The 12,597-nt window shown below is 48.2% G+C and overlaps 8 non-coding genes and 18 pseudogenes across 8 annotated transcripts; all 26 read right to left on the bottom strand.

The window, feature by feature from the left end:
* Nucleotides 1-238: 238 nt before the first annotated feature.
* LOC139834768 (5S ribosomal RNA) lies at nt 239-358 on the bottom strand (annotated as a pseudogene).
* Nucleotides 359-547: 189 nt separating this feature from the next.
* Nucleotides 548-663, bottom strand: LOC139834784 (5S ribosomal RNA; annotated as a pseudogene).
* A 189-nt stretch (nt 664-852) lies between these two features.
* LOC139834822 (5S ribosomal RNA) lies at nt 853-969 on the bottom strand (annotated as a pseudogene).
* A 792-nt stretch (nt 970-1,761) lies between these two features.
* LOC139834762 (5S ribosomal RNA) lies at nt 1,762-1,879 on the bottom strand. The gene has a single exon (XR_011750498.1). It is a non-coding gene; the product is annotated as a 5S ribosomal RNA (ribosomal RNA).
* Nucleotides 1,880-2,068: 189 nt separating this feature from the next.
* Nucleotides 2,069-2,185, bottom strand: LOC139834804 (5S ribosomal RNA; annotated as a pseudogene).
* A 491-nt stretch (nt 2,186-2,676) lies between these two features.
* Nucleotides 2,677-2,795, bottom strand: LOC139834788 (5S ribosomal RNA; annotated as a pseudogene).
* A 187-nt stretch (nt 2,796-2,982) lies between these two features.
* LOC139834832 (5S ribosomal RNA) lies at nt 2,983-3,102 on the bottom strand (annotated as a pseudogene).
* Nucleotides 3,103-3,290: 188 nt separating this feature from the next.
* On the bottom strand, nt 3,291-3,407 carry LOC139834764 (5S ribosomal RNA). Its single transcript, XR_011750504.1, has one exon. It is a non-coding gene; the product is annotated as a 5S ribosomal RNA (ribosomal RNA).
* Nucleotides 3,408-3,593: 186 nt separating this feature from the next.
* Nucleotides 3,594-3,710, bottom strand: LOC139834848 (5S ribosomal RNA; annotated as a pseudogene).
* Nucleotides 3,711-3,898: 188 nt separating this feature from the next.
* Nucleotides 3,899-4,016, bottom strand: LOC139834825 (5S ribosomal RNA; annotated as a pseudogene).
* A 186-nt stretch (nt 4,017-4,202) lies between these two features.
* On the bottom strand, nt 4,203-4,319 carry LOC139834815 (5S ribosomal RNA; annotated as a pseudogene).
* A 183-nt stretch (nt 4,320-4,502) lies between these two features.
* LOC139834781 (5S ribosomal RNA) lies at nt 4,503-4,618 on the bottom strand (annotated as a pseudogene).
* Nucleotides 4,619-5,411: 793 nt separating this feature from the next.
* LOC139834786 (5S ribosomal RNA) lies at nt 5,412-5,529 on the bottom strand (annotated as a pseudogene).
* A 186-nt stretch (nt 5,530-5,715) lies between these two features.
* Nucleotides 5,716-5,830, bottom strand: LOC139834843 (5S ribosomal RNA; annotated as a pseudogene).
* A 188-nt stretch (nt 5,831-6,018) lies between these two features.
* On the bottom strand, nt 6,019-6,136 carry LOC139834747 (5S ribosomal RNA). Its single transcript, XR_011750473.1, has one exon. It is a non-coding gene; the product is annotated as a 5S ribosomal RNA (ribosomal RNA).
* Nucleotides 6,137-6,324: 188 nt separating this feature from the next.
* LOC139834861 (5S ribosomal RNA) lies at nt 6,325-6,443 on the bottom strand. The gene has a single exon (XR_011750531.1). It is a non-coding gene; the product is annotated as a 5S ribosomal RNA (ribosomal RNA).
* Nucleotides 6,444-6,632: 189 nt separating this feature from the next.
* On the bottom strand, nt 6,633-6,752 carry LOC139834744 (5S ribosomal RNA). Its single transcript, XR_011750468.1, has one exon. It is a non-coding gene; the product is annotated as a 5S ribosomal RNA (ribosomal RNA).
* A 188-nt stretch (nt 6,753-6,940) lies between these two features.
* LOC139834729 (5S ribosomal RNA) lies at nt 6,941-7,059 on the bottom strand. Its single transcript, XR_011750426.1, has one exon. It is a non-coding gene; the product is annotated as a 5S ribosomal RNA (ribosomal RNA).
* Nucleotides 7,060-7,246: 187 nt separating this feature from the next.
* On the bottom strand, nt 7,247-7,364 carry LOC139834789 (5S ribosomal RNA; annotated as a pseudogene).
* Nucleotides 7,365-7,551: 187 nt separating this feature from the next.
* LOC139834808 (5S ribosomal RNA) lies at nt 7,552-7,672 on the bottom strand (annotated as a pseudogene).
* Nucleotides 7,673-7,859: 187 nt separating this feature from the next.
* Nucleotides 7,860-7,976, bottom strand: LOC139834809 (5S ribosomal RNA; annotated as a pseudogene).
* Nucleotides 7,977-8,163: 187 nt separating this feature from the next.
* Nucleotides 8,164-8,280, bottom strand: LOC139834742 (5S ribosomal RNA). Its single transcript, XR_011750463.1, has one exon. It is a non-coding gene; the product is annotated as a 5S ribosomal RNA (ribosomal RNA).
* Nucleotides 8,281-8,467: 187 nt separating this feature from the next.
* On the bottom strand, nt 8,468-8,583 carry LOC139834769 (5S ribosomal RNA; annotated as a pseudogene).
* Nucleotides 8,584-8,773: 190 nt separating this feature from the next.
* LOC139834798 (5S ribosomal RNA) lies at nt 8,774-8,887 on the bottom strand (annotated as a pseudogene).
* A 188-nt stretch (nt 8,888-9,075) lies between these two features.
* Nucleotides 9,076-9,195, bottom strand: LOC139834767 (5S ribosomal RNA; annotated as a pseudogene).
* Nucleotides 9,196-9,384: 189 nt separating this feature from the next.
* On the bottom strand, nt 9,385-9,503 carry LOC139834752 (5S ribosomal RNA). Its single transcript, XR_011750480.1, has one exon. It is a non-coding gene; the product is annotated as a 5S ribosomal RNA (ribosomal RNA).
* Between the last annotated feature and the right edge of the window lie 3,094 nt (nt 9,504-12,597).

Raw genomic sequence — 12,597 nt, 5'->3', positions numbered from 1 at the left:
TTAACTTGAGTTACGATGGGATCCGGTGCTTTAGTCTTTGGTATGATCGCATCCGACATGTTATGCACTCATTTTCCCTTATGCTTGCTCCTCCGCTCTTTATCTGCTCTATTTTGTACCATGTTCATCCTCTTTTTCATCCGCACCACCGTTTCCCATCACCAATAGCCGAGCACAGTGCCGCAAAAAAATATCGTCCTAACTTCACCATGAATGTCGCGCGTGGCGCAAAAAAGGAGGGATGCAACACGAGGGACTTCCAGGAGGTCACCCATCCTAGTACTACTCTCGCCCAAGCACGCTTAACTTCGGAGTTACGATGGGATCCGATTGCTTTAGTCTTGGTATGATCGCATCCGACATGTTATGCACTCATTTTCCCTTATGCTTGCTCCTCCCGCTCTTTATCTTGCTCTATTTTGTACCATGTCCATCCTCTTTTTCATCCGCACCACCGTTTCCCATCACCAATAGCCGAGCACGAGTGCCGCTAAAAAAAATATCGTCCTAACTTCACCATGAATGTATAGCGTGACGCAAAAAAGGAGGGATGCAACACGAGGACTTCCCGGAGGTCACCCATCCTAGTACTACTCTCGCCCAAGCACGCTTAACCGGAGTTCGATGGGATCCGGTGCTTTAGTCTTTGGTATGATCGCATCCGACATGTTACGCACTCATTTTCTCTTATGCTTGCTCCTCCCGCTCTTTATCTGCTCTACTTTGTACCATGTCCATCCTCTCTTTTCATCCGCACCACCGTTTCCCATCACCAATAGCCGAAACCACGAGTGCCGCAAAAAAATATCGTCCTAACTTCACCATGAATGTCGCCGCGTGGCGCAAAAAGGAGGGATGCAACACGAGGACTTCCCGGAGGTCACCCATCCTAGTACTACTCTCGCCCAAGCAAGCTTAACTTGAGTTACGATGGGATCCGGTGCTTTAGTCTTTGGTATGATCGCATCCCAAACATGTTATGCACTCATTTTCCCTTATGCTTGCTCCTCCCGCTCTTTATGCGCTCTATTTTGTACCATGTCCATCCTCTTTTTCATCCGCACCACCGTTTCCCATCACCAATAGTCGAGCACGAGTGCCCGCAAAAAAATATCGTCCTAACTTCACCATGAATGTCGCCGCGTGACGCAAAAGGAGGATGCAACACGAGGACTTCCCGGAGGTCACCCATCCTAGTACTACTCTCTTCGCCAAGCACGCTTAACCGGAGTTACGATGGGATCCGGTGCTTTATTCTTTGGAATGATCGCATCCGAGCATGTTATGCACTCATTTTCCCTTATGCTTGCTCCTCCCGCTCTTTATGCGCTCTATTTTGTACCATGTCCATCCTCTTTTTCATCCGCACCACCATTTCCCATCACCAATAGCCGAGCACAGTGCCGCAAAAAAATATCGTCCTAACTTCACCATGAATGTCGCCGCGTGACGCAAAAGGAGGATGCAACACGAGGACTTCCCAAGAGGTCACCCATCCTAGTACTACTCTACTTAAGCACGCTTAACCGGAGTTACGATGGGATTCGGTGCTTTAGTCTTCAGTATGATCGCATCCGATCATGTTATGCACTCATTTTCCCTTATGCTTGCTCCTCCCGCTCTTTATCTGCTCTATTTTGTACCATGTCCATCCTCTTTTCATCCGCACCACCGTTTCCCATCACCAATAGCCCAGAGCACGAGTGCCGCAAAAAAATCGTCCTAACTTCACCATGAATGTCGCGCGTGACGCAAAAAGGAGGGATGCAACACGAGGACTTCCCAGGAGGTCACCCATCCTAGTACTACTCGCCCAAGCACGCTTAACTTCTCGAGTTACGATGGGATCCGGTGCTTTAGTGCTGGTATGATCGCATCCGAACATGTTATGCACTCATTTTCCCTTATGCTTGCTCCTCCCGCTCTTTATCTGCTCTATTTTGTACCATGTCCATCCTCTTTTTCATCCAGCACCACCGTTTCCCATCACCAATAGTCGAGCACGAGTGCCGCAAAAATATATCGTCCTAACTTCACCATGAATGTCGCCGCGTGACGCAAAAAAGGAGGGATGCAACACGAGGACTTCCCGGGAGGTCACCCATCCTAGTACTACTCTCGCCCAAGCACGCTTAACGGAGTTCGATGGGATCCGATTGCTTTAGTCTTTGGTATGATCGCATCAGACATGTTATGCACTCATTTTCCCTTACGCTTGCTCCTCCCAGCTCTTTATCTGCTCTATTTTGTACCATGTCCATCCTCTTTTTCATCCGCACCACCGTTTCCCATCACCAATAGCCGAGCACGAGTGCCCGCAAAAAAATATCGTCCTAACTTCACCATGAATGTCGCCGCGTGACGCAAAAAAGGAGGGATGCAACACGAGGACTTCCCAGGAGGTCACCCATCCTAGTACTACTCTCGCCCAAGCAACAACCAGGTTACGATGGGATCGATTGCTTTAGTCTTTGGTATGATCGCATCCGACATGTTATGCACTCATTTTCCCCTTATGCTTGCTCCTCCCGCTCTTTATCTGCTCTATTTTGTACCATGTCCATCCTCTTTTTCATCCGCACCACCGTTTCCCATCACCAATAGCCGAAAGCACGAGTGCCGCAAAAAATATCGTCTAACTTCACCATGAATGTCGCCGCGTGACGCAAAAAAGGAGGGATGCAACACGAGGACTTCCCAGGAGGTCACCCATCCTAGTACTACTCTCGCCCAAGCACGCTTAACCGGAGTTACGATGGGATCCGGTGCTTTGTGTCTTTGGTATGATCGCATCCGACATGTTATGTACGCATTTTCTCTTAGGCTTGCTCCTCCCGCTCTTTGTCTGCTCTACTTTGTACCATGTCCATCCTCTTTTTCATCCGCACCACCGTTTCCTATCACCAATAGCCGAGCACGAGTGCCCGCAAAAAAATATCGTCCTAACTTCACCATGAATGTCGTCGCGTGGCGCAAAAAAGGAGGATGCAACACGAGGGACTTCCCGAGGAGGTCACCCATCCTAGTACTACTCTCGCCCAAGCAAGCTTAACCGGAGTTACGATGGGATCCGGTGCTTTAGTCTTTGGTATGATCGCATCCGACATGTTATGCACTCATTTTCCCTTATGGTTGCTCCTCCCGCTCTTTATCTGCTCTATTTTGTACCATGTTCATCCTCTTTTTCATCAACACCACCGTTTCCCATCACCAATAGCCGAGGAACACGAGTGCCCGCAAAAAATATCGTCCTAACTTCACCATGAATGTCGCCGCGTGGCGCAAAAGGAGGGATGCAACACGAGGACTTCCCAGGAGGTCACCCATCCTAGTACTACTCTCGCCCAAGCACGCTTAACCGGAGTTCGATGGGATCCGGTGCTTTAGTCTTTGGTATGATCGCATCCGACATGTTATGCACTCATTTTCCCTTATGCTTGCTCCTCCCGCTCTTTGTCTGCTCTATTTTGTACCATGTCCATCCTCTTTTTCATCCGCACCACCGTTTCCCATCACCAATAGCCGAGCACGAGTGCCCGCAAAAAAATATCGTCCTAACTTCACCATGAATGTCGCGCGTGGCGCAAAAAGGAGGGATGCAACCGCGAGGACTTCCAGGAGGTCACCCATCCTAGTACTACTCTCGCCCAAGCACGCTTAACCAGGTTACGATGGGATCCGGTGCTTTAGTCTTTGGTATGATCGCATCCGACATGTTACGCACTCATTTTCTCTTATGCTTGCTCCTCCCGCTCTTTGTCTGCTCTACTTTGTACCATGTCCATCCTCTTTTTCATCCGCACCACCGTTTCCCATCACCAATAGCCGAGCACGAGTGCCCGCAAAAAAATATCGTCCTAACTTCACCATGAATGTCGCCGCGTGACGCAAAAAAGGAGGGATGCAACACGAGGACTTCCCGAGAGTCACCCATCCTAGTACTACTCTCGCCCAAGCAAAGCTTAACCGAGTTCTGATGGGATCCGGTGCTTTAGTGCTTTGGTATGATCGCATCCGACATGTTATGCACTCATTTTCCCTTATGCTTGCTCCTCCCGCTCTTTGTCCGCTCTATTTTGTACCATGTCCATCCTCTTTTTCATCCGCACCACCGTTTCCCATCACCAATAGTCGAAACCACGAGTGCCCGCAAAAATATCGTCCTAACTTCACCATAGAATGTCGCGGCGTGACGCAAAAGGAGGATGCAACACGAGGACTTCCCGAGGAGGTCACCCATCCTAGTACTACTCTCGCCCAAGCACGCTTAACCAGGTTACGATGGGATCCGGTGCTTTATTGCTGGAATGATCGCATCCGACATGTTATGCACTCATTTTCCCTTATGCTTGCTCCTCCCGCTCTTTATCTGCTCTATTTTGTACCATGTCCATCCTCTTTTTCATCCGCACCACCATTTCCCATCACCAATAGCCGAGCACGAGTGCCGCAAAAAATATCGTCCTAACTTCACCATGAATGTCGCCGCGTGGCAAAAAGGAGGGATGCAACACGAGGACTTCCCAAGAGGTCACCCATCCTAGTACTACTCTCGCCCAAGCACGCTTAACACGGAGTTCGATGGGATTCGGTGCTTTAGTCTGGTATGATCGCATCCGACATGTTATGCACTCATTTTCCCTTATGCTTGCTCCTCCCGCTCTTTATCTGCTCTATTTTGTACCATGTCCATCCTCTTTTTCATCAGCACCACCGTTTCCCATCACCAATAGCCGAGCACGAGTGCCAGCAAAAAAATACGGTCCTAACTTCACCATGAATGTCGCCGCGTGACGCTAACAAGGAGGCATTCACCCCGAGGACTTCCCAGGAGGTCACGCATCCTAGTACTACTCTCGCCCAAGCACGCTTAACCGGAGTTGATGGGATCCGGTGCTTTAGTCTTTGGTATGATCGCATCCGACATGTTATGCACTCATTTTCCCTTATGCTTGCTCCTCCCGCTCTTTATCTGCTCTATTTTGTACCATGTCCATCCTCTTTTTCATCCGCACCACCGTTTCCCATCACCAATAGTCGAGCACGAGTGCCGCAAAAATATATCGTCCTAACTTCACCATGAATGTCGCCGCGTGACGCAAAAGGAGGGATGCAACACGAGGACTTCCCGGAGGTCACCCATCCTAGTACTACTCTCGCCCAAGCACGCTTAACGATTACGATGGGATCCGGTGCTTTAATCTTTGGTATGATCGCATCCGACATGTTATGCACTCATTTTCCCTTACGCTTGCTCCTCCCGCTCTTTATGCTGCTCTATTTTGTACCATGTCCATCCTCTTTTTCATCCGCACCACCGTTTCCCATCACCGATAGTCGAGCACGCAGTGCCCGCAAAAAAATATCGTCCTAACTTCACCATGAATGTCGCCGCGTGACGCAAAAAAGGAGGGATGCAACACGAGGACTTCCCAGGAGGTCACCCATCCTAGTACTACTCTCGCCCAAGCACGCTTAACCTGAGTTACGATGGGATCCGGTGCTTTAGTCTTTGGTATGATCGCATCCGACATGTTATGCACTCATTTTCCCTTATGCTTGCTCCTCCCGCTCTTTGTCTGCTCTATTTTGTACCATGTCCATCCTCTTTTTCATCCGCACCACCGTTTCCCATCACCAATAGCCGAGCACGAGTGCCCGCAAAAAAATATCGTCCTAACTTCACCATGAATGTCGACGCGTGACGCGAAAAGGAGGATGCAACACGAGGACTTCCAGGAGGTCACCCATCCTAGTACTACTCTCGCCCAAGCACGCAACCGGAGTTACGATGGGATCCGGTGCTTTGTGCTTTGGTATGATCGCATCCGACATGTTATGTACGCATTTTCTCTTATGCTTGCTCCTCCCGCTCTTTGTCTGCTCTACTTTGTACCATGTCCATCCTCTTTTTCATCCGCACCACCGTTTCCTATCACCAATAGCCGAGCACGAGTGCCCGCAAAAAAATATCGTCCTAACTTCACCATGAATGTCGTCGCGTGACGCAAAAAAGGAGGGATGCAACACGAGGACTTCCCAGGAGGTCACCCATCCTAGTACTACTCTCGCCCAAGCAAGCTTAACCCGGAGTTACGATGGGATCCGGTGCTTTAGTGCTGGTATGATCGCATCCGACATGTTATGCACTCATTTTCCCTTATGCTTGCTCCTCCCGCTCTTTATCTGCTCTATTTTTGTACCATGTCCATCCTCTTTTTCATCCGCACCACCGTTTCCCATCACCAATAGTCGAGCACGAGTGCCCGCAAAAAATATCGTCCTAACTTCACCATGAATGTCGCCGCGTGACGCAAAAAAGGAGGGATGCAACACGAGGACTTCCCAGGAGGTCACCCATCCTAGTACTACTCTCGCCCAAGCACACTTAACTTCGGAGTTCTGATGGGATCCGGTGCTTTATTGCTGGAATGATCGCATCCGACATGTTATGCACTCATTTTCCCTTATGCTTGCTCCTCCCGCTCTTTGTCTGCTCTATTTTGTACCATGTCCATCCTCTTTTTCATCCGCACCACCGTTTCCCATCACCAATAGCCGAGCACGAGTGCCTGCAAAAAAAATATCGTCCTAACTTCACCATGAATGTCGTCGCGTGATGCAAAAAAGGAGGGATGCAACACGAGGACTTCCCAGGAGGTCACCCATCCTAGTACTACTGTCGCCCAAGCACGCTTAACTTCGGAGTTCGATGGGATTCGGTGCTTTAGTGCTTTGGTATGATCGCATCCGACATGTTATGCACTCATTTTCCCTTATGCTTGCTCCTCCCGCTCTTTGTCTGCTCTATTTTGTACCATGTCCATCCTCTTTTTCATCCGCACCACCGTTTCCCATCACCAATAGTCGAGCACGAGTGCCCGCAAAAAAATATCGTCCTAACTTCACCATGAATGTCGCCGCGTGACGCAAAAAAGGAGGGATGCAACATGAGGACTTCCCAGGAGGTCACCCATCCTAGTACTACTCTCGCCCAAGCACACTTAACTTCGGAGTTCTGATGGGATCCGGTGCTTTATTGCTGGAATGATCGCATCCGACATGTTATGCACTCATTTTCCCTTATGCTTGCTCCTCCCGCTCTTTGTACGCTCTATTTTGTACCATGTCCATCCTCTTTTTTCATCCGCACCACCGTTTCCCATCACCAATAGCCGAGCACGAGTGCCCGCAAAAAAATATCGTCCTAACTTCACCATGAATGTCGCCGCGTGACGCAAAAGGAGGGATGCAACACGAGGACTTCCCACGAGGTCACCCATCCTAGTACTACTCTCGCCCAAGCACGCTTAACCGGAGTTACGATGGGATTCGGTGCTTTAGTCTTTGGTATGATCGCATCCGACATGTTATGCACTCATTTTCCCTTATGCTTGCTCCTCCCGCTCTTTGTCTGCTCTATTTTGTACCATGTCCATCCTCTTTTTCATCCGCACCACCGTTTACCATCACCAATAGCCGAGCACGAGTGCCCGCAAAAAAATATCGTCCTAACTTCACCATGAATGTCGCCGCGTGGCGCTAAAAAGGAGGATGCAACATGAGGACTTCCCGGAGGTCACCCATCCTAGTACTACTCTCGCCCAAGCACACTTAACTTGGCAGTTCTGATGGGATCCGGTTGCTTTATTGCTTTGGAATGATCGCATCCGACATGTTATGCACTCATTTCCCCTTATGCTTGCTCCTCCGCTCTTTGTCTGCTCTATTTTGTACCATGTCCATCCTCTTTTTCATCCGCACCACCGTTTCCCATCACCAATGGCCGAGCACGAGTGCCCGCAAAAAAATATCATCCTAACTTCACCATGAATGTCGCCGCGTGACGCAAAAAAGGAGGGATGCAACACGAGGACTTCCCAAGAGGTCACCCATCCTAGTACTACTCTCGCCCAAGCACGCTTAACCCGGGTTTAATGGGATTCGGTGCTTTAGTCTTTGGTATGATCGCATCCGACATATTATGCACTCATTTTCCTTATGCTTGCTCCTCCCGCTCTTTGTCTGCTCTATTTTGTACCATGTCCATCCTCTTTTTCATCCGCACCACCGTTTACCATCACCAATAGCCGAGCACGAGTGCCCGCAAAAAAATATCGTCCTAACTTCACCATGAATGTCGCCGCGTGACGCAAAAAAGGAGGGATCAACACGAGGACTTCCCAGGAGGTCACCCATCCTAGTACTACTCTCGCCCAAGCACGCTTAACCCGGAGTTCTAATGGGATCCGGTGCTTTAGTGCTGGTATGATCGCATCCAACATGTTATGCACTCATTTTCCCTTATGCTTGCTCCTCCCGCTCTTTGTCTGCCCTATTTTGTACCATGTCCATCCTCTTTTTCATCTGCACCACCGTTTCCCATCACCAATAGCCGAGCACGAGTGTCGCAAAAAAATATCGTCCTAACTTCACCATGAATGTCGCCGCGTGACGCAAAAAAGGAGGGATGCAACACGAGGACTTCCCAGGAGGTCACCCATCCTAGTACTACTCTCGCCCAAGCACGCTTAACCCGGAGTTCGTTGGGATCCGGTGCTTTAGTGTGGTATGATCGCATCCGACATGTTATGCACTCATTTTCCCTTATGCTTGCTCCTCCCGCTCTTTGTCTCGCTCTATTTTGTACCATGTCCATCCTCTTTTTCATCAGCACCACCGTTTCCCCATCACCAATAGCCAAGCACGAGTGCCCGCAAAAAAATATCTTCCTATCTTCACCATGAATGTCGCCGCGTGACGCAAAAAAGGAGGGATGCAACACGAGGACTTCCTGTGAGTCACCCATCCTAGTACTACTCTCGCCCAAGCACGCTTAACCGGAGTTGATGGGATCCGGTGCTTTAGTGCTTGTATGATCGCATCCTACATGTTATGCACTCATTTTCCCTTATGCTTGCTCCTCCCGCTCTTTATCTCGCTCTATTTTGTACCATGTCCATCCTCTTTTTCATCCGCACCACCGTTTCCCATCACCAATAGCCAGAGCACGAGTGCCCGCAAAAAAATATCGTCCTAACTTCACCATGATTGTCGCCGTGACGCAAAAAAGGAGGGATGCAACACGAGGACTTCCCAGGAGGTCACCCATCCTAGTACTACTCTCGCCCAAGCAAGCTTAACCCGGAGTTACGATGGGATCCGGTGCTTTAGTGCTTTGGTATGATCGCATCCGAACATGTTATGCACTCATTTTCCCTTATGCTTGCTCCTCCCGCTCTTTATACGCTTCTATTTTGTACCATGTCCATCCTCTTTTTCATCCGCACCACCGTTTCCCATCACCAATAGTCGAACACGAGTGACCCGCAAAAAATATCGTCCTAACTTCACCATGAATGTCGCCGCGTAGCGCAAAAAGGAGGGATGCAACACGAGGACTTCCCAGGAGGTCACCCATCCTAGTACTACTCTCGCCCAAGCATGCTTAACTTGAGTTCCGATGGGATCCGGTGCTTTAGTGCTTTGGTATGATCGCATCCGACATGTTATGCACTCATTTTCCCTTATGCTTGCTCCTCCCGCTCTTTGTCTGCTCTATTTTGTACCATGTCCATCCTCTTTTTCATCCGCACCACCGTTTCCCATCACCAATAGCCGAGCACGAGTGCCCGCAAAAAAATATCGTCGTAAATTCACCATGAATGTCGCCGCGTGACGCAAAAAGGAGGGATGCAACACGAGGACTTCCCAGGAGGTCACTGATACGTCTCCGACGTATCGATAATTTCTTATGTTCCATGCCACATTATTGATGTTATCTACATGTTTTATGCACACTTTATGTCATATTCGTGCATTTTCTGGAACTAACCTATTAACAAGATCTTAGAAGTGCCGATTCTGTTTTTTGCTGTTTTTGGTTTGAGAAATCCTAGTAAGGAAATATTCTCGGAATTGGACGAAATCAAAGCCCGGGGGCCTATTTTTCCACGAAGCTTCCGAAGTCCGAAGGAGAGGACGAAGAGGGGCCACGGGGTGGCCAAACCCTAGGCGGCGCGGCCCCACCCTGGCAGCGCCGGCCTCATGGTGTGGGCCCCCGTGCCGCCTCTTGACCTGCCCTTCCGCCTACAAATAGCCTCCGTGACGAAACCCCGATGCGAGAACCACGATACGGAAAACCTTCAGACGCCGCCAACGCCGATCCCATCTCGGGGGATCCAGGAGATCGCCTCCGGCACCTGCCGGAGAGGGGAATCATCTCTGGAGGACTCCTACGCCGCCATGGTCGCCTCCGGTGTGATGTGTGAGTAGTCTACCCACTGGACTATGGGTCCATAGCGGTAGCTAGATGGTTGTCTTCTCCCCATTGTGCTATCATTGTCGGATCTTGTGAGCTGCCTAACATGATCAAGATCATCTATACGTAATTCTATATGTTGCGTTTGTTGGGATCCGATGAATAGAGAATACTTGTTATGTTGATTATCAAAGTTATGCTTATGTGTTGTTTATGATCTTGCATGCTCTCCGTTACTAGTAGATGCTCTGGCCAAGTAGATGCTTGTAACTCCAAGAGGGAGTACTTATGCTCGATAGTGGGTTCATGCTGCATTGACACACAGGGACCGTGGCAGAAAGTTCTAAGGTTGTGTTGTCTTTGTTGCCACTAGGGATAAAACATTGATGCTATGTCTAAGGATGTAGTTGTTGATTACATTACGCACCATACTTAATGCAATTGTCTGTTGCTTTGCAACTTAATACCGGAAGGGGTTCGGATGATAACTTTGAAGGTGGACTTTTTAGGCATAGATGCGATTGGATGGCGGTCTATGTACTTTGTCGTAATGCCCAATTAAATCTCACTATACTCATCATGATATGTATGTGCATTGTCATGCTCTCTTTATTGTCAATTGCCTAAGCATAATTTGTTCACCCAACATGCTGTTCGTCTTATGGGAGAGACACCTCTAGTGAGCTGTGGACGGTCCAATTCTCTTCTTTGAAATACAATCTCTTGCAATACTTGTTCTCTGTTTTCTGCAAATAATCATCTTCCACACAATACGGTTAATCCTTTGTTACAGCAAGCCGGTGAGATTGACAACCTCAGCATTTCGTTGGGGCAAAGTACTGGTTGTGTTGTGCAAGGTTCCACGTTGGCGCCGGAATCCCTGGTGTTGCGCCGCACTCACATCCCGCCGCCATCAACCTTCAAGCGTGCTTCTTGGCTCCTCCTGGTTCGATAAACCTTGGTTTCTTTACGAGGGAAAACTTGCTGCTGTGCGCATCATACCTTCCTCTTGGGGTTGCCCAACGAACGTGTGAAATACACGCCATCAAGCATATTTTACGGCGCCGTTGCCGGGGAGATCAAGACACGCTGCAAGGGGCGTCTCCACTTCTCAATCTCTTTACTTTGTTTTTGTCTTGCTTAGTTTTATTTACTACTTTGTTTGCTGCACTAAATCAAAATACAAAAAAATTAGTTGCTAGTTTTACTTTATTTGCTATCTTGTTTGCTATATCAAAAACACAAAAAATTAGTTTACTTGCATCTACTTTATCTAGTTTGCTTTATTTACTGTTGCTAAAATGGCCAACGCTGAAAATACTAAGTTGTGTGACTTCACAACCACAAATAATAATGATTTCTTATGCACACCTATTGCTCCACCTGCTACTACAAAGCAGAATTCTTTGAAATTAAACACTGCTTTCTTGAATCTTGTTATGCGAGAGCAATTTACAGTGTTAGTTACGATGATGTCTGCTGCCCATTGATGTCTACGTTCCCCCTCCTTTCCCGTAGACAGTGTTGGGCCTCCAAGAGCAGAGGTTTGTAGAACAGCAATGACAAGTTTTCCCTTAAGTGGATCACCCAAGGTTTATCGAACTCGGGGAGGAAGAGGTCAAAGATATCCCTCTCATGCAACCCCTGCAACCACAAAGCAAGAAGTCTCTTGTGTCCCCAACACACCAAATAGGTGCACTAGTTCTACGAAGAGATAGTGAAATACGGGTGGTATGAATAAGTATGACGGTAGCAACGGTGCTAGAAAATAGCTTCTTTGGCGTGTAGTTGATGGTGGTAGTATTGCATGGTAATAACTTTCTGATAGAAAACGATAAACAAGCAAGCGAGCGATAGCGATCTTTAGGAACAAGGCCTAGGGATTACACTTTCACTAGTGGACACTCTCAACATTGATCACATAACGAATAGATAAATGCATACTCTACACTTTTGTTGGATGATGAACACATTGCGTAGGATTACACGAACCCTCAATGCTTAGGGTTAACAAGCTCCACAATAATGCTCATATTTTAGTAACCTTTAGTGTAAGATAGATCAACGAGACTAAACCAAGTACTAGCATAGCATTGCACCTGTTTGTCACCTTCATGCATATGTAGGAGGGAATAGATCACATCAATATTATTATAGCAATAGTTAACTTCGCAATCTACAAGAGATCATGATCATAGCATAAACTAAGTACTAACCACAGTTGCACACACTGTCACCTTTACACACGTGCGGGAGGAATAGAACTACTTTAATAACTTTGCTAGAGTAGCACATAGATAAATTGTGATACAAACTCATATGAATCTCAATCATGT

This window comes from Lolium perenne, unplaced genomic scaffold (assembly GCF_019359855.2).
Source record: "Lolium perenne isolate Kyuss_39 unplaced genomic scaffold, Kyuss_2.0 unplaced63, whole genome shotgun sequence".
Classification (NCBI taxonomy): Eukaryota; Viridiplantae; Streptophyta; class Magnoliopsida; order Poales; family Poaceae; genus Lolium; species Lolium perenne.
The sequence above is the reverse complement of the archived record's forward strand: the minus strand, read 5'-3'. Positions and strand labels throughout refer to the sequence as shown.